General features: G+C 36.7%; 1 protein-coding gene across 1 annotated transcript in view; it reads right to left on the bottom strand.

Annotated features, from left to right (window-relative positions):
• Positions 1-26,417, bottom strand: part of LOC145685795 (uncharacterized) — a 276,175-nt gene extending 249,758 nt beyond the window's left edge. The window contains exon 1 of the mRNA XM_081758334.1: positions 26,326-26,417. The gene's annotated coding sequence lies outside the window, so the exon portion shown is untranslated. The remainder of the gene's footprint in view (positions 1-26,325) is intronic.
• Positions 26,418-27,874: the final 1,457 nt, after the last annotated feature.

Below are 27,874 nucleotides of genomic sequence, written 5' to 3'. Positions count from 1 at the left end.
TCAGGAAATGGCAAAGAAATTAGGAATTCAAGTCATTCCTTTTGAAGACGTTTCTCTGAAAAGGCTAGATGCAAGTGAAGTGAGTTTTTGCGCATTTGGACTGTCAAAACGACGTCTTCAACATCGCCGTCCGCGCACCCTTTGCTTCTTGTCAAATAATATTTGTATACTATTTTACTATTTTTATAGTAATTGTCAAATAATACTTTTTTAAATAAATACAAATATTATTTAAAAAAGTAGTTAACAAGGTGCCAAGGCAACATTATAAGTCCTCAATTACCGTCATTTTTCTAGTGCTTGCCTTAACCCACATATTTGGGTAATTCATATTCTGGTCACACTTTCTATGGATGACAACATTGAAAATTCTTTTGATTCGTATTTTCGGGTGCACAATAAAATTATCTATAATTGCAGTAAATTACATTTCATTATCTCTTTTCATTTGCAAAAAACGGGCAAAAGAAAAATGGTTAGCTTTTCTATCATTTTAAGTAGTCTGCCCTCTTAACTCTCCTAGTCAACGTTATAATATGCTTTATATTATCTACTTATATGAATCAAACTCAGAGTTACTATGTTTGTATTTTAATATCTCTTGAACCGAACTCGATGAGATTTTCAAGATGCATCTTGTAGATGAACTTTGGCTCTTAGATGCTTTTTATCACTTCTCTTTTACGGTGCAACTTAGGGGAGGAGTTTAAGATAACCAAGAAAGTTCTGTCACTTTTTCACCCACCACCTTCGAACATCAATATGTCATCAAAGACGTACCTGGAAGTTCAAAAATAGTCTCCATTAACATCGACGACCTTCTGCCAAGGTTGGGGAAGGTCATGGATTTATTCGCAGTAGAACTTGCTGATTCATGAAGCGAAGAAGGAATCAAGTGCATTTTGCACCTCTACTAGGGATTTGAACTGGCGTCCAATAAGATGATTACCCAAGAAATGACAGGTGATAATCGGACAGTGCAATGTCCGGAGAGTATGGCGGATGCAATAGTGTTTCCCATCCAAGACGTAGAATAGTGTACTGGCTCATCCTAGCCACGTTGGGCTTAGCGTTGTCCTGTAAAGGAGGACTCCTTTGCGTGTCAGAAGTGCTGGCTCAAGAGTTTTGAGTTTTTCTTGAACACAGCTCATCTGCTGACAGTACACACTTGCATTGATGCTCTGACCAGCTGATAGCAGTTCATGATGCACAATGCCACGAGCAGTCCACCAAACACATAGGATGATCTTCTTCTAGTGCAGTGCTGGTTTCGGCTGTTTTGGAACTGGTTCATGGGATGCTAACCAATGATGACGGAGCTTCGTACAGGACCCACTTCTCATCACATGTCAATACCCTGTCCAGAAATGGCTCCTTCCTCAGACGATACCGCAAAGAAACACAGGTGTCTGCTCGCGTTACCTTCTGGCCCGGAGTCAAATCATGTGGGACCTATCTATCCAATTTGTGGTACCTCCCAAGTTGGTAGAGGTGCTGCCAAATGGTTTCTCCACTCGCACTGAATCGTAGTCCCAGTTTCTCACATCTCTGACTACTGTTTGCCCCAATTACTGCCTGAAGATCTTCATTTTGTACATGTGTTGGTCCTCCGGCACGAGGTGTTCCGTCACCGTCCTTAAACTTGTTAAACCACCGCTGCACTGTCTTCATAGTCACGACACCAACACCAAAAGCCTGGCATATCTACCGCTCCGCTGTAGCTGTGTTTTCCCCAGTTTGAACTCGTACAACATACACGCTCGTATGACGCTCTATGGAGGTCCTGTGTTCACTCTGTCCTTACGCAAGTTCATGGTGTAAATGAATTGCCATAATCAGCAAGTATATTGTATATACCGACAGCAACAACTGACCTTCGGTTTATCTCCATTCTCATTCAACTCACGGTGGGAGGGCTAATAGAACACAGACATCCCCAAAAAGCGACAGAACTTTCTTGCTTATTTTTGTAGAGATAGATATATATATAGATAGATATAGATATAGATATAGATATAGATATAGATATAGATATAGATATAGATATAGATATAGATATAGATAATGATCGAGAATGACTGATATCCGAGAGCGCTTCTCTAATAGTAAAAAGTGACTGACTGATGGAACATTGATATTTTTCTTGTTTTAACCTAGCGAAGCGGCTAATTGGCGCTAGTGTTACTGTATAATACACATTGACACAGATATATACCAATAATCATCTAGAAATGATTAATGGTAGATGATTTTGTTTATATTTTTAGGGTCCTATACCACGCAAAGAGCCATACAAAGTTCAGTTCGAATCTCTGGATGAATTTTTCAAGAACTTCCAAGGAAACCGAACAGTGACTTTTTCAATGGTCGACGAAGAAGACAATTCATTATTTTGCCTGTTTGTTGAAATCGTCATAACATATCAATATTAACTTTTCAAAGTTGATGAATCTCATTGATAAAGTATTATTGCAACTTCATTTGTGATTACAGAGATAGACTTGATAAGCACCAATTGGTACACACAACATTGTTGCACGTTTACTCTAATAATAAACAAGTACATAAGAATAATCTTGTTTTTTTATAACGTTATAATTAAATCTAATATAATATCGTATTATTTCCTAATAATATGGCATTTTGAATATATGCTATGCAATACTATTAGATTTCTTCCAATGGAATCCTCCCTTCAAATGCGTCATTTCCAAAAGTCAAAAACATGAAAGCCATAATACATTGTTAATCAAATTAGTCAGCGTCTAACGCCATGCACTTTTGGACTTACTGAGTCAACGATTAGATTATACGGCGAAAAAGGTCTGCAGACTTTGATGCGAGGAAGTCCTCAACCACGTTACACAGACCGTTGATTTGGAAAGGTGTTCCCTCCCAAGAAGTGATCAAGATTACGCAAGAGGTGGTTAAGTCATTACGTGCAATATTGCAAGTTATGTGGTGGTTGAGGAAAAGTTTCATACTGTATATCGTAGAGAATCTTCAACGTTCTTTGACCAAACACTTACGAAGACATTGTCGTATAACATAAGGGTATCATATCTAATATCTTTGGGTACTTGGAGGCAAACTTGTGGTGAATTTCATGGAGGCGAGCTCTGCAATGATGGTTTCGCCTCTGCTGAGTAAGACACTATGGACGAAACCCGCCATAGTTCACGATACCAACATTTTTTATCGGTTTTGGAAACCGTACTGGGCTTTGATGAAGGTCCAAATACTGTCCTGACCACTTATGATTGCCACGGCAGATCCAGTTTCTGTCATAAGTGGCAATCCTTTGCAGGAAACTTTCCCGGTTATTCCTTACATTTAGAAAACTGCACATTTCCGGATGATTCATGGTGTCCGGTGTCAAAACTCACGTTGTACCCATTACCCCACCTTTCTCACTACCTCATTTGCAGTATCACAACCCTTTTCCGAAGGTACGCGAGATCCTCATGGAAACATAATGTCGATTAGTGCTCATGGTGGTTCAATTTGCAATACTGTCACCAGAACGAAATATGGCAAATCTCCGATGACTGGTGTGTTCTTTCTTTATTTCTGGTCCACATGTACTGTTAAGATTTTCTGCCGCTTTCTGTGCAGAACATCAACGTGTTATATTAGAGATAGCCACATCACTTCAACTTGAATTCAGAAAAGTTTAGAAACCTTTTCGATGTTCACTGAGTAGCATCAGTTTCTGTTGGAGTACAAGCTGTTATGTCGTGTTATCGATCTGTAGTTCTATGCCTCTATAAGCAAAAGAATGACGAATCCTTGTATTCCAGGACCAGAACGAAAATATCAAGGTTAGTATGAAAATATAAAAGTCGTGGAATTTTGTGATTGAATTTGCTTTAGTCAGAGGCACTTTGTAAACCGTTAAGCAACTTTCCCTATATTTGCAGTTGAAGGAGTCTGATCCATCGGTGTATCTTTTGAAATTAATTTTTATATTTTCACTTTGTCTGCAATGAAAGATGAGCCAGTCATTTATCTCCGAATAGTTGAAAATAAATGCAATGAAAATAATATACCAAGAACAAAATATTGATAAATCTGCTCCAAAATACAAGGAATCGTTTAGAGTCAATTTCTGCATGTACTAGTAGATTATATAAAATCAAGATTTTTTCAAATGCAGACCCATTTCTAAAAGATTCTGGAATACTAAATCAAACGTACTGACTAAACGAAAAAAAATTAATTGATGTTATTTGAAGATCAAAAAATTGAAACACTCTAAATATGTAAAATTTCAGTCAGATTGATAGTAGTTCTCTTGGATGACAGAATCCAGTCAGGAAATTGAAAACTGAAAAACAACACACAGCCTATTGTTTCCTATGTCATCCTGAGTGCGAGCGCGGATTTAGTGTTACGAATAACATTCACCAAGGTAAGTTAATAGAACAAATATATAAACTTTGTCTTCTGCAATGTTTGTGAGGGTAAATTGATCCTGTTTGAAGAACTTAGACGGCGAAAAGTTCGTAGTTCAAAGGAGAAGGAGTAGCCATTATCCATCCACTAATGCTCCATACGGGAAAGAAAACGAAAAAGTCATTCAAGCAGATTCTTCATCTGAACCGTAATATTTCTGGTAAGATTTCTCTTATTTGTATTGTCATTTCTTATTGTATTTTCATGCAAGTTGAGAAAACTACACTGATGTTTATTATAGTTATAGTTTTATTAATTTATTTGTAATAACTGTACAAATTAGCCAAAACTTCTTAGGCATTGTATCTATACCCCATGATCATGTACTTTCACTAGAAAAGTGCTTTTGTTGCGATACAAATGTCGGTCTTTCTCTCTCATATATAATAGAGGATGGTAAATGGTTAATAACTTCAATATTTGAGCATCATTATACGAAGCACTGAAGCCTATATTTGCAAGCAAATTTATCAAACTTTTTGCACCATATTTTCTGTGAATAAGCAAGGCAACACCACGCATGAGTGGGAAAAGAAATGAAAGAGGGCGAACAGCATGGAAAATAGAAACTTGCAATTTTTTTTACATTCCGTTTATGTCCTTTGATTGAAACAAGAAGTGTTTCGAAGAAACAATAAAAAGTTGATGGAACCGTCTGTTCTTCCTCTTCAAGGAAACCATCACTTGCCGGTCAGTACTTTGTTTCGTAAGCTTGAGACTGTATGCCTGTTCTTATTATAGCCGCAGCAGTTCGAACCACTCTTAAGCGCTCATCATCTTCGTTATCACACTTCGAATTTCAGTTATAGCATGATTCGCTCAAAATGTTGTGATCCACATCTCGAAAGCAAAGTACAGTTTCCTACTGTGCAATTGGGTGACTACTATACGGTCACCATACTTTTCCAGAAGCTTTGCTTTCACTCTCCTATGTGAGGGCTTTTCACCAGAAATTAAATTCATAAGATCATCCAAGGAATACTGACAATCGTCATTCTCGTTGAGAAAAGTGAATCATTAACTGGACGTCCTCTCTTTCCATTGGTTCCACGTTTGGTTGAAAAGAACTTTTTTGGAATGGTTGTCATTGCATATTACATCAGCTGCTACCAAATCACTGACAAGAATGATACAACTTGATACTTCTTGGCCGTAGTTATCTCCCCGCTCAGATACATCATCCAAAACTTTCTTCTTCATTTCTTTGCTGCGTACTTCATATACTTTCTGAAGGAGTTCAACTGTTCTTTTCTGTTTTTGATTTACTCATCATCAATTCTTTGGTTTGAAAATTTAAAAAATGAAATGAAATCTTTGAGTTTTACGTCCCACGGTTATGCCGGTTAGGCTAAAGGAGACGGTGAAGATGAGAAATGAATGAAATGAAGAAAGTGGGAGGAAACGGGAGAGCCCCGAGAAAACCCATGCACACGGTGTTTGTCCACCACAAAGTTCACTTGGCGGGGGCTGGGATCGAACCCGGGACCCCCAGCACCAGAGGTGAACGCTGTACCACTGAGCCACCGCGGCCCCCGGTTTGGAAATCAAATTGAACTACACTGGAACATTGAGAAAGGGAAGGAACCTTGTGTTGTTTATGGATAACATTTTGACGAATCTTTTCTCAAATTAACTACAATAGAGTCTGTCCGGTGTTATTTTTCGACAAGATGTAATATTAACCACAAATATTTTTAATCGCTGAAGCGGTTATGCTTTCCAACTTTCCTTGAAGTACTGGCTATAAATAACCCTTCCATTCCTTTTAAGTGAACAACACACTTGTCACTCTCAACACTTTAATCACAAATCAAATACCACTCTCACCCATTATGAGACGACAAGCAAAAATGTACGATTATGAACACTAATACATGCAATACAAACTTGGGGTGTTTGCCAATGCATTACTACGCCACAGCAGACAACGTAACTTTAGTTTGCTGACTGTTTGGTGCGCTGGTATCACGTAAGGCAACAGAAAAAAAAACTAAAGTGTTTGTTCGCAATTCTCATTTAACCTCTCATACCCTCTGCTTGTGGCAGTAATACACTCGAAAGTATTAATTTTATTACATTCAAATGCATTACTACCGTGGGCAGGCTGTATAGGAGTATTTACTGGAAAAATGAAATGAAATCTTTCAGTTTTATGTCCCACAGTTATGCCGGTTAGGCTAAAGGAGACGGAAGTATTCACTGGAGTTGCGAACAAGGTAAGCGTACCATTTGTGTTATGACTGTTTAGTTTATACGTATTAGACTGTGCAATGAAGTTCAACGACTTTTCAGGGGAAAAGGAGAGGAGTCTAGTCTGGACGGAAAAAACAAAAACAACAAGCGATGGCCCATCTGCATATTTGTGGATCCCAAACGTATCAGGTATCCTCTGATCTTATTGGCCAATACAGGTAAGACATACCTATAGCAGAAGGCAAACGCCAAATGCTGTCTCCTCTCGTAGGCGAGCTCGCTAGCGAGTGGGCCTGTAATGAAAGTCACTTTTGGCGTGGGTTCAATCCAGGCCCACGGAAAGTTTTTTAATTGTTTTTTTATTTTCGTAAAATTTTTTTCATTAAAATAAGCAGTAAAAGTAGTGGCAGTAGGAACGTGTTAGAAGCCCGTAAGGGTTGGTTGGGTTCTGTTAATAAAAGTAGTAGTAGTAGTAGAAACGGGTTAGAAGCTCCGCAGGGGTTGGTTGAATATATTGTCGACATCAAATGGGAAAATGAAAGACTTGCTGAATTATTTGTACATTTTTACGACCAACTTACAACAGCTGGCTAGGGTAGCGCACGAAAAAAATACAGGGTAGCGCACAAATACTGAAACGCTTGGAATCCGCAAAAATGCTGCCCGCCTCTTCTTCCCCTTGCACAGTTGTTGCTCTTCGAATAATACGGAACCACGCCTTCCCCATGCTTCCTTTCTCTGACGCCTAGTTTCAAATAAAAATGGGAACTTTGAAGCCTATAACTTTGAAAGTATGAATTCTATGACAAAAATGAAGAGGACGTTTCTTGTAGGAAAGCTCGTCTACTTTAATTTTGTAGATAGATTAATTTTCGCTAGAATTGTTAGTTACGGATATATATGAAAAAGGTAGGAAAAACACCTTTAAGCAGCTTCCTTACCCCTCGCTTAAGCTTTACGTTCCAGGAGTTTTAGTATGTTGTATTGTAGGTGTCAGAAAACAAGTAGGCCAAATTTTAAAACTCCAGGATATTTTCTCTCTATCACCATTTTTTGCAACTAATTTGACTGAGCTATTACACCGATTGCATGAGTAGAGAGTTCAGTAGCACAATAAGCGAGTGACCGTCAGCGGGAGTGCACAAGTGAGAACTGAATTGTTTTAGTTCGTACACAGTACTTCTACTACATGGTTTTTCACTAATAGTAAAAAAAAAAGTATTATTTTGTCAATTCTAACGGATAAATCTGGTTTTGCTGACTTATGAAATGTGTCCTGTTTCTCGAATCCATTTTCCTGTTTTTTTTCACTCGTTAATATGTGGTAACGCTACGCCAACAAAGATCGAGTTGTGACACTTTTCTATTAAAAACCTACGATGTAAATAGCGATTACATCAGTTAAAATTTGCCTGCATCATAAACTGTGACTTTTTTTTTGTTTCTTACATAATTTTGTTTGTCAACACGGCATGCATATATATTGCAAAATTCAATGGTTTTTCTATGTAATAAAGGAAGTTTTGAAATTGTATTTGATAATTTCATGGATAAAAGATAGTGGTTCAAAATGGAATATATAAAAGAATATAGTTTATTAGTGCAGGACAATCTTTCTGAATTTTTAAATCTGTTGTCAGTTCCATTGTTATTTTTATTTTAAATATATATTATTAAACACAAGGAATTACTGAGCTGAATTTGAGTTTGACGTCTCATTCAGCAGCGAGACTATATGACACGTGGACCTACTGATTAACGTGGAATTAGAACCACATGAGCTCCTGCCAGGAATCAAACTCCGGTCTCCCACACCAAAAGCGCGTACACTAACCACTTAGCCACGAATGAGCTCATAAGGAACTATTACTTCTACAATTAATTACTAGTGCACGGAACATGCCCATAACTAGGGGTAGCCAGGAAGACTCAGCAGCCCTGGAACTTCCAGTTGCTTGTTAGTATGTATAAACACGAAAGTAACAGTACTTTATTTGCGTGGTTTGCAAATAACAGTGTGCAGCCGAGTAAGCATACAGTTGTCACATTTCAGAATATGAGATATCCATGGTTACAAAACCACTTTTCCAAGCGCAAAATATCCTAGTAGACATGGCTGTATATACACAGATACACATATAAGCTTTCATACATATTTAAACACAGAAAGAAAAGTTACATTTTATCTTCATTGTACACGGTTTAGAGAATAATTGAATAAAGATGTGACTTTTTAACACAGAAATATGTTTTATTCTATTTTAAAAAGTCAGATAACTTATTGAAAACTGTCGTACAAACTATACATGTACTCATGGAAAAACCAGAAATTTTGAGGAATAATCTTAACTTCTTGAAATAGTGTTTTGTCGTTGTTAAAATTTAGTAAATATAAGCATAACGCTCAAATTAGTTTTTGACTTTTCTCGTGTCTACACATTCCTCTCTTTCTCTCTCTCTCTCTCTCTCTCTTTCTCTCTCTGTGTCACTAATTTAATACATTCATCCCAGCTTTACTACGGCAAAATCACTATTCCATCCGCACCTACATTTTATCGTAAACCGGAGCTGGGAAAGAACGGTAGATAAACAATTGTACCGTAAAAAATAGAAATATATGTAGATGATTAACTGAAGAACAGATATTAACGAATAAAAGTTATCCTACGATACTAATCACAAAAAACCTGATTAAACTGTGCAAAAATATAATGATACTGAATATGATTTACACAAATTAAAAGGACATTAAAAGATTATAACTGAGCACACAACTTTTACTGAAAATCTTTTATGAATGTGTTAACCTCTTGTTTTATTTTTATTTATTTTCTTTTAATGAAAGGTGGCTACGTGGCTCTATCAATAAATTAAAATTTCACTTATTCACAATCCGTCTTCGACCGGTCAGTTGGTTCGCTGCTGATACCACTCGGGTTCTGGCGTCGAGTCCAAACTGGATGTAAAAGAAGTCCATAGAAAAATTCCTGCACTGGAGCCAGAGTAGTTTTAGGAGAGTGTTGGCTAATTCCAAGAACCTGCTGTAATTTTCTATTGGTAGCGCTCAACGATTATCCACACTGACGTAATTCTCTCATGATTCAACGACCTGGGACTCGCTTGTTTCATAAAACTAAGAGCTTCATTACACTAATAATATAGCATTTGACTACGGCTCTCTCCGATATAATTATAAAGTTACTTTTAATGCTGGACCCAGAAAGAGTGAGGGAAGCCAACCTTCGATAATACAAGTGCGCGAATTATCTTAAATAGCACACCCGGCTTACACTCAAGACTGTCTTTTCCAATTTCTTTTTAAATTCGAAAAAAATTAGCTTCGGGTCGGTGATATTATTAACGCGTTGAGAGTTGTAGTTATAGATATCACTAGTCTCAATAAACAAATGTTTATTAGTCACAATAAATGGAATAACTTGTATATACAAACAAGGAAAGAGTAATATTTTTTGTGCTCGAAAAATAGATTTATAAGAAGTCTTTGACACAATTCATATACAACTCTTAATGACTTCTGAAAACGAAATGTGTTAATATATCCACTGCAGCAACCCAAAACATACCATAGCTCAGTTTATATGTTTGTCTCCAATCCTTTCGCCAATGTGATCTCGAAGACCACAAGTGCTAGAAGCGTGCCATTTTCACTGGCCGATTCGAAATTTTGTCTAGATTGTCCAGTTTTAATTGAATGTTTAAAACACTTGGCTGTTGTTTATTTATTACATTTTAGGAGCACACTGGAAGTGTTGAAACTTTATAAAAGTAAAACACTTTATCCTACGAGTTATATGCTCCAACACAACATAGTTGTATGCAAGGGTTGTATATCTCTCAGGCGTTTGTTTCATGACCAAATAATAATGAAAAACGAAGGGTAACCATTTCTCCAGTTTAAGATGAATATTTATTATTTGGAGTGTTTTGCACAATGAACACCATATCACTGATATTATAATTAATTGTGTATGTATAATGTATTTGCTTATTACATACCTTATGCAAGAAGAAAAAAAAAGCATACATGAATTAGGAACTCTAACCAGAAGTCGGCTGAATCTTGCAATCGATGCGAGATATTGAAATCATGATCGAAAAATCTCCCTTTATGACACCCCTTCCCAATTTTTCTTAAGACGACTTTCATATGTCTGTAAAGGGAAATGTACAGATGTTGTGAGGAATGACAAAGAGATTCATGCTCATGTGTGAATGATGCGCTGTGTAGAGAGCGCAGGTTCAGCTAGTAATGACATTAAAAATGAAATGAAATGAAATCTTTGAGTTTTACGTCTCGTTTTATGCCGGTTAGGCTAAAAGTGACGGTGATTATGAGAAATGAATGAAATGGTGGAATGAAGAGAGTGGGAGGAAACGGGAGAACCCCGAGAATACCCACGCACACGGTGTTTGTCCACCACAAAGTTCACCTGGCGGGGGCTGGGATCGAACCCGGGACCCCAAGCAACAGAGGTGAACGCTCTACCACTGAGCCACCGCGGCCCAGTAATGATATTAAATCATTGACATGTGAATATTTTCGTAGTCTATTTTAGCATTATTGTCTCAAAGATTTTTGAAAATACTGATAAAACAGAAATAGGGCGATAATTCTTAATATCGTAATGACCGCCTTTTTCAAACAAAGGAATCGATTCCCCTACTTTTAATCGCTGGGAATTGCCCGATTCTAATGCAAAAATATTGAGTCAGGTGGGAGCAATTATCGAAGTAGATTGTTTTATAATAATATATAGCTCTTAGTAAACACCATTAGTTTTCCGCTATCTAATAACTTCTAAAGTGTCCTGAATTGTTGCTGGGTTAATAATGGCTGTGGAGTTATAAAGGCCTACATCAGATCTCTTGTTCTAGGATAGATGAGAAGAGCGACGAAAATAACCTGAAAGGAAGTTATAAAATAAACATTAAAATTACTGGCAATTTCTACTGGATATGTAATCTGTTAATTGTTGAGGATTTAACCCAATTAAGCACGTCAACTTTATTAGTGTGTACTGACTAGTTAAGCATATTCCACATAATTTTAATATTTTTTCTAGAACTTTTAATAGTTTTTGAATAATGGATTATTTTCGCAGCTTTAATTTTTTTTTTATATATATAAATGTGCTTATACCTTTTCAATGTAATTTTTGGAAGTCATTAGAAACATTTTAATACTAAGCATTTTAGTATACGTAATTAACATTCATTTCATAATTCGTTTTATAATTAATATTTGAAGTGTGTACGTCATTTATAATTCATTTTTTATCAGTTTCATTACTAACTCTAGTAAGTATGAGAGGGGAAAGATACGTTAAAGCAATGTCCATAAATATGAATACGAACGTATCAAGTACGCCTAGTTATTTTTTCCACAGTGGAACATAAATAAATTTCATCCCAGCTTTCAAGAGTCTACGAATGACAAACGTAGGTCATGTTATTCGGTGAAATTAACATATTTTCAGTATTGGAAATTTATGGAAGTACCGGTAACTTAATTGTGGAATCCGGGAAGACAAATAATTGCACATCATGATCTGAGTAACATGGATTGAATATTTCAAGTTTATTGTTAATACATTGTCTGGTTCATACGCACTGACTTTTAAAGTTTCTCAATTGGGTACTCAGGCTTCGTCACCATCATCTCATAGTATTTTATTATTATTATTATTATTATTTCTTTTAGTAGGTCCAATAGACCAGTGGTTCCTAAATTCTTTCTGAGAGGCGAGAGAGACTATCAAGAACTGCTGATATAAAATGAACCGTGAAATAAAGACATTACCATTGAGTTCAAGATTATTTCTTCATCTAGCAAGTAACCACAATTTTCTTTTGAACTATGCAAGGCCTTCATAGAAGCTGGAAATATCTTTTGGATACCTGTTCAGCTGTTTCGAGCGGTGTTTGTCTGCGCAGTCTACCAATGAGTAAGCCCGGACCATTTATCCAGTCGTGGTGGTTAGTGAGGACATGCTGAGTGCTGCGACTGTATGTAAGCACGCCCCACCCCACTGAACAACTGCAGTTTATTGCAACGTACATAATGAAATTGTAAGCACCGGTGTGGTTTGGGACCAAGAAGGAACCATCGATAACTGACGGAGCACGACACTTCTGGAATATGATCTACTTGTCCCAATTTCTGCCACACCACTTGGGAGATCTGATTGACAGAGTCATTCTTGGCCCATCCCGAAAATCTCCTGCTGGCTTTAATAACCGGCCGAAACTCAGACATAAGAAATCTTGGTAAGGCAAAATACTTCACATTTTTGTTTTACCAACCATTTGTTTTAATGGAGAGCAATACCATGACATGAAGGATTGGGATCCATGCTCCTTCCACGAACCTCCGTAGACTAATATTATTATAAATGAAGAAATAGATGATTATATTAAAAGCAAATAAACAGCGGAAATCAAGACTTTCCCTGCCACCCAAGGAATCGGACGACTTGTGAAATATAACAGATGCTGTGCAAATCATCACAGAGGCTGACTCTTTCGTTATCGGTCTCAGCGCAGCTGATGGCAACATTAAAGTGAAATTGGAATCTACATGACGTACGCCCACACTTATAACAAAAAGTGTGTATAATCATGTTTGCTAACATAATTTGGGGTGTGTGGACGTCGCAGTCTAGCTACCTCCTCATGATGAGATCTGGCTTATTTTCAAAGCATAATAAGCTATGAAAATAAGCGAAGCGCTCAACAGTAATTGAGGAACTGTTAGCAATTAGGAAGCTAAATATTTTATTTCGTCTTTTATATCGAAGAACTTTTGAATAAAATTCAAAGTCAAAACAAATTGGCAAACGTCAATGGAAAAAAAGGCATTTTAGTCTAAAATCAACAATTTTTGACCAAAAGCATAAGTAAACAGCATAGGAAATCACCCCTGAGGTACAAATTTTAACATATTGGTTATGAACAAAACAATAAACAGCCATAATGCAGAAAAATCCGTAGAATAGTCAAATAATGACATTTCTCTGAAACTGTTGTGCATGTTCCATACCCAAATCGCTACCAAAATTTCTAAGTCGATGTGCGCCACCTAAACAATCTCCAAAAAATCTATTTAAAAAAATCAGACATCCTTTAGATCAGAAATGGCCGCTTTCCCGCACTACCGACCTTAGCATTTCGAAAAAGAGTTTTTTTTTTTTCGATACAGCCTGATACATATTCTCGGGTCAGCACTCAGTCTTTCAATTGACTTGATGCACCTTTACAATGTCCTTACCTAAACCAGATTTCTCATTTTCATTTTCTTCGCTATATATTGTATTACGTATTTCGTCCATACATTTTAATCGCAGTGTTCCTCTTGGTATTTTTTCTTCTGCAATTCCTTCCATAGCTAATAATGTTATTCTTTTATGTCACTTATTGTGTCCAATCGTTCTATATCTTTTTTGCGAAATATTCTTCAGCGTACTTGTTTTCTTCTTGCTATCTCGAAAACTCTTTCATTTGATATTTAATCCAACCATCTATTTTCAACATTTTTTCTGAAACACCGCATTTCGAATACTTCCAATTTCCGTTTGTTTTTGTTTGTTTCCCTAGGGACCAGGTCTCATCACACTTCATACATAGACTTCCATCAATTAATCATCAGTTCTATGTCAATGTTTTTGAGGTTTGAAGCTTCTGATCTTCTTCGAATACTATCTCCGTCTGAGATAACAATTTATTAATTATAAAATATATTGCACGCCCTCCCCTTTTCCAACTTGAAAGTGCAATCATCCCTATCTTTATATGTTTGTTGGTTTGTGATTTGCGTACTGGTTTCACGAAGAGGAGCATTTTGAACGAACTTAAATGTCCAGCTGCGAGTTACGACTTGCATTATAACATCTGCTTAGCTGGGGTAAAGACATACCGAAGATACCTCGCGATCGTGATCGAGGTTTAAGTCGCGGTCGCTACCTCGATAATGGCACAAATACATGGATTCAAATGGGTAAGCGCATGCTGGAGATGTTCACTACATCACGACCTAGAGGTCGACCGCGATGGTGAATTAGTGGCCGCGATGATAAACAACCGAGTTTGCTTTTACATCGAGGTTCAGTGAAATCATCGCTGTGGCTGGTATTTTCATTGGTTCTCCCTGAAGCACTGCACGGAACAAAATCTTCATTTGTTCAGAATTTTGTCTGCAGAGGATTGTGTGTGTCTATGCTCGAGAGGTTTTGCTGCACTTTAAATTTGTTTATGAAATATTGATTTACGTGTAATTTGATTTGATTATTATCACATTAGTAAAACTAATGAAGAATGTTCTAGACTGGCAACACTAGTATGGATGTGTAAAGACACATTATAAAGTGCTCCTAATATTTAGTTTAAATTTAAGTGATACTGTTTACGTGAGTGAAGTGATACAAGAATAATGAATTCGGTAAGTACTCTTACATTTAACTAGATACATTTTGTTAAATAATATCGCTGACTTTACTATCTGTTGCAAAATTCATAAATTGATTGACACGTAAACATCAAATACCTGAATAGGAGTACGATCATAAGATATAAACAAACATCATGAGCTCCTGCATTGAGTGTTCCAAACCTGTTCTGAGACAAGACGTTACCTCCAAAATTCAGTACACTGAGTGTCTAAACTGGACCCACCTAAAATGTTCGCAGTTAATAGAAAGTTACGTGGAATATATGAAACAATCAAATTTTCTTTGGAAGTGTAAAGGTTGCATAAAAGCTAGGCGTAATACTAATTCAGAACAGAATGAAGTGCTTCCATCTATCGAAGACATTTATAAACTGTTAAAAGAACTAAAAGATGATATCTCCGTGATTAAAAATAACAACACCGACCTTGAGCGTGAACTTGGAAAGTCTCTTGACCTGGCGCATCAGAAACTGGATGAAATTGCAGACATCATCAAAAAACAATCAGAAAGCATTTCTGCGTGCCTTGCTACTATTGAACGGCTGAAGGAAGAAAACATCGCTCTCAAAAAGCAGCTACTAGACACTCAGATGAGATTAGATGAGCTCGATTAGTATGGAAGGCGAAACACGCTAGAAATACAGGGTGTACCAGAAAAAAGGAACGAAGATACATATGAAGTTGTAAAACAGTTGGGCCGTGCTTTAGACTTAAACATTGAAAGAGAAATGATAGATGTATGCCATAGAGTAAAGAAAGCTCCTCACCAAACATCAGGAACAATAATGGTTAAGTTTGTTCGGAGAGAGGTTAAAGAAAATTTCCTCCAGAAACGTAAAATAAGGAGGAATCTCAATTGCACCCACTTAGGATATAACCATAATGAACCCATCTATGTCAATCAAAGTCTAACTCTAAACCGCAGAAAGGTATTTGGAAAAGCCAGGAAAATTAAAACCGAAAAGAATTATGCCTTCCTGTGGGTAGATAGTACAGGTAGCATAAATTTGCGTAAAAGAGAGGGAGATAAAGATGTTATTATATTACGTAGCCTAGAAGATGTTGATAAATTGGCGTAATTTTGAGCAAAAACATTTAGTAAGAATTGTAGGAAGGGTTAAATAAATGCTTGAAACATGTTCTATAATTGAAGATATAAATACTCAACAAAATATCGAAACTAATGTATGTGAAACTGTCACTTTATTTAATAATGTGTTTAAAGATAAAATTGGTATCAACATCTTGAATCTTAATATTAGAAGTGTTCGTAAAAATTGGTATGAGCTTTTAATTTTATTGCAAAATTTAGAATTTAATTTACATGTATTAGTTCTCTCCGAAACATGGAATAATCAATATGAAATAAATTTAAAAAATTATCATTGTTTCTTCACAAAACGATCTCTAAATAAAGCAGATGGTGTAATGGTATTTATAAATAATAATGTCAGTATTGAGAATATTACAGAATTAGAATTAAATGATGCTTCTGGTCTAAGTTTAAATATTTCATATGGCAAAGAAAACTATAATTTAATGTGTATTTATAGAACGCCAAGTGGTAATGAAGGAGAATTCTTAGGCTCCTTCGAAAATGAACTTTAAAATGTCAAAACAAATGGGTTGGTCATTGGAGACTTAAATTTTGACATATTAAGTAATAGGTACGACGAAAATGTAGACAACTACTTAAACATACTTTATAAAAACGGGTATATTTCATGTATAAATAATTATACAAGAGTAACTGAAACAACAAAAACCTGTATAGATCATATCTTTTTAAGGCAAAAATATAATCAAAATGTCACTGCAGCAATATTGCATACGGCAATTACAGATCATTATATTACTAGTGTTAACATAAATATGGAAATTGCCGATAAATCAATAACAAACAAACCTCGAACTATTATAGATTACCAAAGACTAAAAAATGAAATACAGAAGTGTAGTTGGTTGAATGTGTATCAAAGTTTGGATGTAAATTTAGCTACTTCAGCTTTCATTTCGACAATACAAAAATGTATTAAAACTTCACAAATAGTAATTGAAAAAACTTTCCCAAAATATCGTAAGTTAAAGCCATGGATAACTGATGAATTGATATTACATATACGAGAAAGAGACAAATTAAGCAAACTTGTAATAAAAAATAAAGATAATCTAGAAATAAAAGAACACTAAAAAATATAGAAATAAGGTAACTCAACTGATAAAAATTGTAAAAAATGAGTACTATAAAAAGCAGATTGTTAACTGTGAAAACAATACAGGTAAATTATGGAATGTAATATCAAACATTATTGACAAAAAAGAAAACAAAAGCATGGACATTAAAGTAATACAAACGGCTACGGGTAACATTAACTTTCAGCAATATCCTAAACTAGTAGTTGACATATTCAACAAATATTTCTGCAATATAGGTGAAAGGTTAGTAAAAAATGTAAATTTAACCAAAATAATTGAAAATCTAGGAAACAAAGCTAAAAACAGTATGTTTTTTACGCCTATTACTGAAGAAGAAATCTCATTTTATTTAAACCAACTAAAAGTAAAATCGGCTCCAGGACTAGATGAAATAATTGCTAAAATATTGAAAAATGTAAAAGAAGATATAACTAAACCACTGTTGCATATATATAATATGAGTTTAGAAACAGGTATTTTCCCTAATCAATTTAAACTAGCACTCGTGAAACCAGTATATAAAAAAGGGTCAAGAAAGGATCTCAATAACTATAGACCAATATCGCTACTTAGTAATTGTGCTAAAATATTAGAAAAATGTATTAAAAAGAGATTAGTTTCCTTTCTTGAAATTAATAACATACTTGCATTAAATCAGTTTGGTTTCAGAAAAGAGAGAAGTACATCTGATGCAATTTATAAACTTATGGAAATAATAACAAATTATATGGATCATAATGAAAAAGTAATAACAATATTTTTGGACTTAACCAAAGCATTCGATACAATATCTCATAATATATTGTTAACTAAGCTAGAACATTATGGAGTAAGAGGTGTAGTACTCTCGTGGTTTATTAGTTATTTAAGTAATAGATTACAAGCTGTTAAAATTGGAAATTTTATGAGTGACTTAACACAGGTTAGCTATGGAGTGCCACAAGGATCAGTATTAGGTCCAATTTTATTTATAATTTATATAAATGATTTGTACAATATAGGCATTGATGTCTATATTCAATCTTTTGCAGACGACACCACTATAACAATAACAGGGAAAAGTGGGAAGAAACTTATAAAAAAGCGGAAATAACATTAAAGAAAGTAAAACAATGGCTTGAACAAAATTCTTTGGTACTAAACTTAACGAATACCAATTATATTGCCTTCTCACCAAAAATAACCGGACAGACACAAAATTTTGTCTTAAATATCATAACTATATTAATACTTTAGACTGTAACTGTAATACAATAAATAAAGTAAGTGAACAAAATTATTTAGGAGTGAAAATTGATAAACATTTAAAGTGGTCATCGCATATTCAACATGTAGCCAAGACATTAAGAAAATTGCTATATAAATTTGTACAATTAAGATGGTGTTTAGAATTAAAAGTTTTAAATATGGTATATTATGCACTAACACAAAATATATTACAGTATGGTATCTTAAGTTGGGGATCTGCCTATGAGACGCATATAAGACCTTTAAAAGTTCAGCAAAATAATACTATAAGAATATGTTTAAATAAAAACAAAGAATACAGTCTAGGAAACCTGTATAGAGAATTTTCAGTCTTAACTGTTGAAAAATTATATATAAAAGCAGTCCTACTCTATGTAAAAAAAATGTAACGTGAACAGAGACTAGGATGAAATTTTTTTATTGTTTATAAAAACAATTGATTGAAAATATACCTAGAAAGAATTCACGGAAACAATCCTCTTATTTGAACAAACAAAGTGTAGTGAAAGGGAAAGCAAGAACTATTTCTGTCAATAGAAAGGTAGACCTGTGACGAGATAAACAAGGACTTCCTGATTGACGTCACAGAGAAATAACAATTTTGTGGTTAAGAAAGTCCAGAAATAGAGAACAGGAAGATAGAAGAGAAAAACAAACTGTGTATAAAAACACTAGTAAAAATTTACTAGTGGTCAGTTGGTCAGTTAATCATTATCGGACGAAACTATACGAGTCGCGATCCGCACTCTGTACACGCGTCGACTTTGTCCGTCTCTCCTTTCAACTGTTGGATGTACTTGGAAACATGTAAGTTGGAATTGTTCTTTATTTGTTTCTTATCATGCGTAAGATTAATACCAGAGGTAACATATATCCTAAACTAATTCCTCAAGCACCTTAGGCCTATGTGCCAGGACTGTATACTTACATTGTACTATATCTATTTGCATATGAAATTAACTCAGGTTTTGAATACTCATATCCAAAACTATTCTACTTAATGGTTTATATTTATGTTATTTATCCTGATGAATGGACAGCAGTAATGTATAGAATTTCAGTGTGAATGATTGTCAATGTCTTATGAGCTTGTTGGTCCAAGGTATTGTGCCGACATTCGCGTCGTGCTTTATGTAAAAATTGATTTAGTTGTGAGGGCCAACTAAGCTCATTCCTTTCAATTCAGATTTACTGTAAAGAAAATGATAGACTAGATTAATAGTATCATTATTTACCAGTAGTAATAATGAAAATCCCCAATCTCTCGCGTGACATGCTAATTAACAGTAGTTGCTATCTTGTTTGTTATATTTAATTTGATTCAGATTCATCTGTAATTGGATATATTAATTTGATATGGCTCACCGAACTTATAGAGGAATTATAAGGATTATGCTACTTTGGTTTTGATTTTATGCTATGCATGACCTTTGCTCCTAATCTTTAAGTGACAATGTATTTTTTGCTATTCTCTCTCAGTGCAATTTGCCATTTTTTGTTCAGTTGTGTTTCTTAATGTGCAATTGTGTTAACTATGGCTAATACGCGCTCTGGCAGTAGATCTAATAGTACTAACCCCGTTTCGATGATAATCCCTTCTGTTTCTTTAGATGTGTTTTCTGATGGACCTTCCGAAAATGTAGATAGATTCTTAGCGAACTTTGAACGTTTAGCCGAGATTAACGGTTGATCTTCAGATCGCATAAAGGCTATTTTTCCCACGTGTTTGAGTGGTCCTCCCTTATATTGGTACAAAACCCAGGAAGATGTTTTACGTACTAAAGACTGGGCAGGATTAAAAGCGGCCTTTGAAGAACAGTTCGGTTCATCTCAGTTACCTTTAACGGCGTTGAATGCGTATAGATCGCGAGGTCAGGCCCCGGGAGAACTTTTAACGCATTTCTTATTCGAAAAGAAATTTTTAGCAGATAAATACAATCCAAATCTATCATTTAAAGATTTCGTAGCAGACGCGGTCATTGCTATGCTTCCATCGCATATGCACTATTTTTCACAAAAGACGTACCCTAATTTTGATGCTTTTGTGCAGGACGCGTTTACACGTCAAAAAGCAGACCTACTGCTTCAAACACGTCTTTGTGATAAAGAGACTGTAGCTAGCGATCCCAGGCAGCATGCAGTGGCGTCGCCAGCAACGGCTCCTAAAATGCAATCGAACCCGATGGCACAGGCAGATCCTTTGTCTGAGATATTGGAAAAACTAGAATCACTCCAACTACTGTTTAATCAAAAGGCATCCGTTTCGCATGTTCATTTTGCCGAAAAACCTTACCGCCCCCCCACCCCACGGGCACATTCACCTGCTAATGCTGGTAATTATCAGCGGCAGCATCACCATCCTCAGGCACAACCGACATGTCAAGAATGTCCACCGTGCTCTCATGGATGGCAACAAAAAGGACATAAGAAAGGGCAAGGTTCTGACAGAGGCTCGGAATCGAACCCAGTACGTAACACGAAGCAGAAGCCCAAGAACAAAAAGAAAAAACAGGCAAATAAACAGCCCCTTGGGAATAATCCCCAATCATATGTTGGTCAACTTCCCCCTGCATACCCTCCGTATGCAGCACCGTATCCATTCTATGGATACCCTCCTCCTCCTCCATACCCATTCTACCAACCTACGCCGCATCCGGTAGCCCAACCACCCCCAACTTCTAGTGCCGTTACTGATCAAAAAACTAGGTACGGTGCAGGAGCCCTCCGCTCCTGCAGTTTCGCCCGAACCTACCCCTGCAGCAACAACACTACATCATGCCACTTCGTCTATTACGCTACCACTACACCTCGATGATCAATTAGCATATGTGGAAGGTCATTTAGGTAATGAAAAGAAGCGTTTTCTTCTGGACAGTGTCGCGAAAACGTCTATAATTCCGTGGTCCGCACTACCAAGAAACGTGTCTGTTTTTCCGTTACAAACATCCATTTATGGTATTAGTGACAAACCCATGGTTCTGACCCATGCTACGTATATTAAAATTAAATTAGCTGGAAAATCCTTTACTGTCTTGTTTCGGCTTATCCCTATTCCGAAATTCCCCATAATTTTGGCAAATAATTTCCTCAGAACACACCAGGCAGTAATTGAATACCATACGAATACGCTTACATTATGTCATTTAGGTTACTTTCCTAACAAAGAACAGAAATTACCACAATGCATTAATAAGTTGCCGGATGAAGTTGCAAAACAGGTGAAAACAAACAAACACTTAACGTTGGTATGTAAACAAACTACCACGGTTCCTCCACGTTCAGTGACGTTTGTCCCACTTGAAATCCCGTTAGCTATTAGTTTCAATACTCTGCACATTCACACGCCCATAAACACTAACCTTAAACGTTGTTTCATAGCACACACGGCAGCCAGCGTAGACAACATAGCGGTTCCAGTAGTAAATTTAGCTTCCAAGCCCAAACGTTTTCATAAAGGAACGCCTATAGCTATTGCGTCTGAGCTAACTGACATTCCAGAAACAGCGCGAGTGAATACCATTAGAAAGCTATTTACTCCTACTAGGCAGCAAGTGCAACAAAAAAGTTAAACAGCGAATGGGAACAATAGGACATCTCATTGACCAATCTAAATTTATCATAAACCAAGATCTCACGGCACAACACCAAAATCAGATTAGGGATAGACTTATAAAATACGCAACTGTTTTCAAATGGTCAGACGTAGATTTTTCTCATATTGAAGCATATGAAGCATTATTAGATCTTCAATCTAGGGAATCGTTTCGCTCTCCGATGTTCACCATTCCGCACCGTCTTAGAGAACGTGCGCGGGAACAGATTCTCAAACTTTTACAGATGGGAATTATTGAGCTTAGTGATTCTCCCACGAGAAATAACGTCTTAGTTATCCCAAAACCTAACTCAAATGAACTGCGCATTTGCCTGGATCTCAGAAAATTGAACCTTCACTCTTTGACTATAAGAGATGCTCCAGCCAACATGGCGGATGTTATAGATAATTTGGCCGATGCTAAATTCTTTTGTACCTTAGATTTAACACAGTCATTCTACCAAATTCCATTAGATAAAAAGGATAGACCTTTTACGTCTTTTTCGGTCCCATCCCTAAATTGAACATACTCGATGTATCAGCTGACAGCCATGCCAATGGGTCACGTAAATAGCACAATTATGCTTCAACGTGTTTTACGGGATATTTTCGAAAATGTAGACCCAAGTAGACTCACAATGTACATAGATGACATATATCTACACGCCCAAACTTTTGAAGAACTGCTTGAGAGTTTGGATAAAGTACTTGCTACTGCCCAACAGTATAACGTACTATTCAATCTTAAAAAGTCCGTGTTTGGCGTTACTCGATTAAAATGTCTCGGGTTCATTATTGAGAATGGTCACATACAACCTGACCCTGCTAAAATAGAAGCAATTCTGAAAATTCCCAATCCAACGACGGTGAAACAATTGCGGTCGTGGTTAGCTTCAGTTAACTTTTTTCGTGGATTTTTTGCCAATATTTCCCTTAATTTGGCACCCTTGTATGATGCCTTAAAAGGCGCACCGAAGAAGTTAATTTGGACACCTGAGCGTGAGAAGGCTTTCCAAGAGATGCGTCAAGCATTGACGAGCCCACCCCTCCTCCAAATTTACTCTACTACTGACACCACCCATGCCTTAGTAGTGGATGCCTCAACCATTGGAGTTGGAACGTGCCTGTTACAAAAGCGTTCATCCGACACAGAATGGCATCCGGTGCAATATGCATCATCGCGTCACCCCCCACGAAAAACACCTCCGCCCGTCTATGAATTAGAACTGTATGCAGTCTATTTTGGCTTACGCAAATTTTATAAATATCTAATAGGTCAGAAGTTCATAATTTACACCCACTCGACGGCAGTCACGGCTTTAAAAAGTTCGGATCATCTGAGTGGCAAACTTCAGCGTTGGCGAGATTTCTTTAGTACATTCTCGTTTACAATCCAACATATAAAGGGCCAGAATAACACATTAAGCGACCTGCTTAGTCGGAACCCACTTCCGGTCTCAGCTGACACCATTGAAGAGGCGGAAGAAACTCCCCACGAATTTCAATTGTTGGCACTTGATAAGCGTATTGATGTTGGCGAACTACAGCGCCAAGATTCATTTTTTGGCAAAGTGATAAGAACACTACAAGCAGATGACACGTCACACAGACAGTATAATCAATGGAAAAAGGAATTCACGATTTCCAAGGGAATTCTTTATCGAAAAATTAAAGCGATCCCACAAGATAGACTTGTACTCTGTGTCCCTAACAAACTAAGGGATTCTATTTTTGCTGAGTTGCATACGCACTCTTTGACCCACCCAGGCTTTACGAAGCTGTATCAATTGTTGAAGGCAAAATATTACTTCCCACAAATGAAGAAATGGCTGCATAGTAAACTGCGGAAATGCCATGAGTGTTCCTTATTCAAACGCTCTTACAATCCTTCTGTGGAGATTATTCAACAATTGCCCCAGAGTACTATTTTATGATGTTTTTCCATTGATCTTGCTGGACGTTTGATACCATCTGAACCGGAGAAGTATCAATACTTCTATCTGGCGACTGACCACGCCAGTGGTTACGTCATCACCGCACCTATTAAATCCCCAACGTCAGAAGCGTTTATTAACTTTTTCATGGACCACATTGTGATTCCCTTCTCGTGCCCATCTACCTTGTATTTAGATCGTCAAACCAGCCACACCTCCATAAAAACCAAGAAATTCTTAGAGAGTATGGGAGTAGAAGTACGCCCTTCCTGCCCATCATCAGACACTAGGTCACGCCGAAAGTCGAATTGGCGATATACAAAATGCGCTCCGCTTTCTCACGAAGGATCAGCATTCACGCTGGCCTGAGTTTCTTCACATTGCAACGGCATCTGTGAATAAGACTCCGCTTACAGAGCTTGGAGTGAGTCCATTCTCTATTTTGTATGGTATTCAACCTGTATTTGCCATAGATCGTATATTGAATGCCCCGGAGGATAACCTCGACAATCATGCACGGCTCACACAAGCACGGGAAATGCGTGATTACGTTTTACATAGACGAAATCAGATTTTCGAGCGTCGCCAAGAAAAGTTACACTCGCGAAAAACGCCGACGGAATTCTTACCCGGTCAGAAGGTTGTTGTCCGACGTTTATACACAAAACCTGGAGATTGTAAGAGCTTTCAACAACTCTATGACGGCCCTCACGAAATCCATAGTAAACTTGATGGTAACTCATATCTAGTTACTATCAATGACAAACAGGTTCCGATCACTAAAGCGCGCCTCAAACTCTGCATTCCAGAAGACGGACCTAATCCAGAGTTTGTAACCAAATACAGGCAATATTTACAGTCAGGTTAATGATGTACAAATGTGGAATATCATGTATATGAGTGTATGGTATAATTGCAACCTTCATGTTTGAACTCCCAATTCTATTTCACGTTCTCACAATCGGTTTCAGTTATATTTTTTCTTTTCCCGGTAGCTTTAGCAAGAAAAGAGTAGTTCTTTTTTTTAAAAAAAAAAAAAGTAATTCTCTACTCGATGCTGTTTCACTTACTTCCCCCTCCGTTATTACAGTTACTGTAGGAGACTCAGATATGGATTCCAACTTTCACTACTACTATTTCTAGCCTACATAATATGTTATGCGCTCCCATCATATTAGTTGGGAATGCACCTTCACTGGTTAGCAGGCTGCATAGCATTGTTTACGGCATACGCACGAATGTATACTCATTCATTGAACAAGTCATCCTACACGTTTTTTTTTCTCTCGACCGTAAGCAGTGTATCTTCTCCACAAAACTGAGGGAGGCATTGCCCCCCCTAGAGCTAGAATGATCCCCCGGAAACGACTAACGTTATTAGCTTTGCATATTTAACGTAAAGCATTGGACTAGGCCCTCGCACTATTTACGGGCTCCCCCCCCCCAACAATATAATTTCTCATAGAAGCACTGACCATATGTGTTCTTTCTTTTTTAAATTACGGAAATATTATGATATTACATCAAGTAACACATATTGGGCTAGTACCCTAACACACTCATCTCATAATATTGCCCCAATTGTCCATACAACAAATCACTGGACGACAAAATAATTTTGTGGACATCATGTTCTGTACTGTTGATGACCTATGCCGCCTATAATATCAAACACTGAAAATAAAATCCTGTGAACTACGGATTTTCATGTCCGGTCACAGAGGGGACTTAACCCGCGTTTCCCCCCATTCGGAAATTTCCCCCATTCAGAGCTTAAACTTCTTTTGCATTTGAAAAACAAGAATTGTTCACCTCTAAACACTGCAGTAACATGTATACATAAATGAGCAATGATTAATGCAATTCAATATTTTAAACATATTACTCATAGATTTCTGTGCAAATCTGTACTGATAATATTATTAAGCAGAAAATGCATTCGGTTGTAAAGATGAAGAAGTAGGAAGCAGCTTAGTGCTGAATGCTTCGACATAGGCCGAAGTTAGGTAACGACAAAATTGTGTAACACCCAAAGAAAACACGACATAGGTCGTGGTTAGGCCCAATACAAACCCTACCCTCCCTTCATTGTGGTATTCCACATTCCTTTACAGCAACCCTTTTTGAATGCATTTCCTTCTATACCAACATCCCTAACCTGCGTTATTAAATGCACATTTATTATAGCTCCATCTTTCAGACAAATAAAAAAAAAAAATTATACGTAATTTACAGGTACTCACCAGAGCGGCTTCCCAATGCTACGGCCAGTAAAATGAAAAAAAAAAAAAACACCGCGTAGTTTTTCTCACAGAACAACCTTACGGACTGTATATGATTCACACGCGTTATTGTCGACACATCCCTATCGCAAACTACATTGCAACACGGAAGTCTGTATTACGATGTTCCACGCTGGAAATTCCAAGGTCAAGATTTCCTACCCCCTACGATGTCCATAGCCTATCTCCCCCAAGTGTTTTGCATGATCGCTATTAATTTAGCGTTATGCAAAACACTTGGGGGAGAATGGCAACCCCGTGACGTCATTGGTAAAGCTATGTGCACCTGACCTAATTTCAGCGCTGACATGTATGAGGAAGTTACAAAATTATCTCCATTTGTAACAAGTTCTCTTTCCCCATATGGAAAATTGTTAATATTAGTTCGCTGTTTTCTACCCTCAAAAAGAAGCTCAGAAATAAACTATTATTTCTAATTTTCATTTTCCCTTTCTAATATAGTGTACGTTTAGGCCTTCATCTTTCATGTAGAGTCATTTATTATATGTAGATATATATATAAAAGGAAGTCCCAGTACACGTCTCTATTCCGACCATATTTTCCTTACAGGATTCTCATGTGGATCTTGTGGATACCAGTGGCGCAGGCAGCAAACCTCATTGACGCATCTACCTTTGTGATCACTTGTGCCAGTTTAGGTTCGTTGGCATTAATAGCTTCGTTAATTGCTTGTATTTGTATTTACAAATATGCCCGCCGACGGCAGCGATCACGATTCTATAATTCCAATATCACGTCTCAATACAGGAATAGTCCCCATAGACGGACGAATCCCGTAACTAGTGAAACTGCGGTGCTTATGTCGTCTTTACTAAGTCCATCAGAAGCATCCCCGTCCACACCTGTGTCCCCTGATTCCATGAATGCTCCCTTGACCAGCCCATATTATCATCGTTCTACTTCACGAATATGATTACCTATGTAAATATGTTTTGGTGTTGGGTAATTAAAAAAAAAACGAAAAACCCTAGTCTGTCATGTTTTTCTTTTTCGTTCATTAATTGGTCTCTTGATTTCACCTTGCATTGTTATAACGATTAACCTCTCATAGTCCATAACAGCTAATCACCTTTTAACTATTTCTGTGATGGTACATGTGCATTTGAGAGAATAGTAGACGCCTAGGGCATCTCACTTAATGGAGCAATGGTTGGTGCGAAAGAGAAACCAATACGGAATTAATTTCCAACAATATATATATTATATTTATATACATATACCCTATGTAGTATTAGTATTTAATTTCATAGTTTTAAGTATTATTTTTTAGGTATTGATGTATATATGTTATGTCATTCTAAAATACACATGAAATACTGATGTTTACCTCTTGGTTTATAACCATTGTTATAATATCTATTTCAATTCCAACAAATTTCACGTTGACTAAAGTGTTTCCTAGCTTCTAATAATGATAAGGATTATGTGACTTTGTTGTTTCAATACTTCTAATGTTACATTTTAGACTATGTGGTTGAATAATCTAAA

The sequence above is a fragment of the Thermobia domestica genome, chromosome 5, assembly GCF_964235325.1.
Source record: "Thermobia domestica chromosome 5, izTheDome1.hap1.1, whole genome shotgun sequence".
NCBI classification, from domain to species: domain Eukaryota; kingdom Metazoa; phylum Arthropoda; class Insecta; order Zygentoma; family Lepismatidae; genus Thermobia; species Thermobia domestica.
Note: the sequence above shows the minus strand (reverse complement) of the source record. Positions and strands in the feature narration are given on the sequence as shown.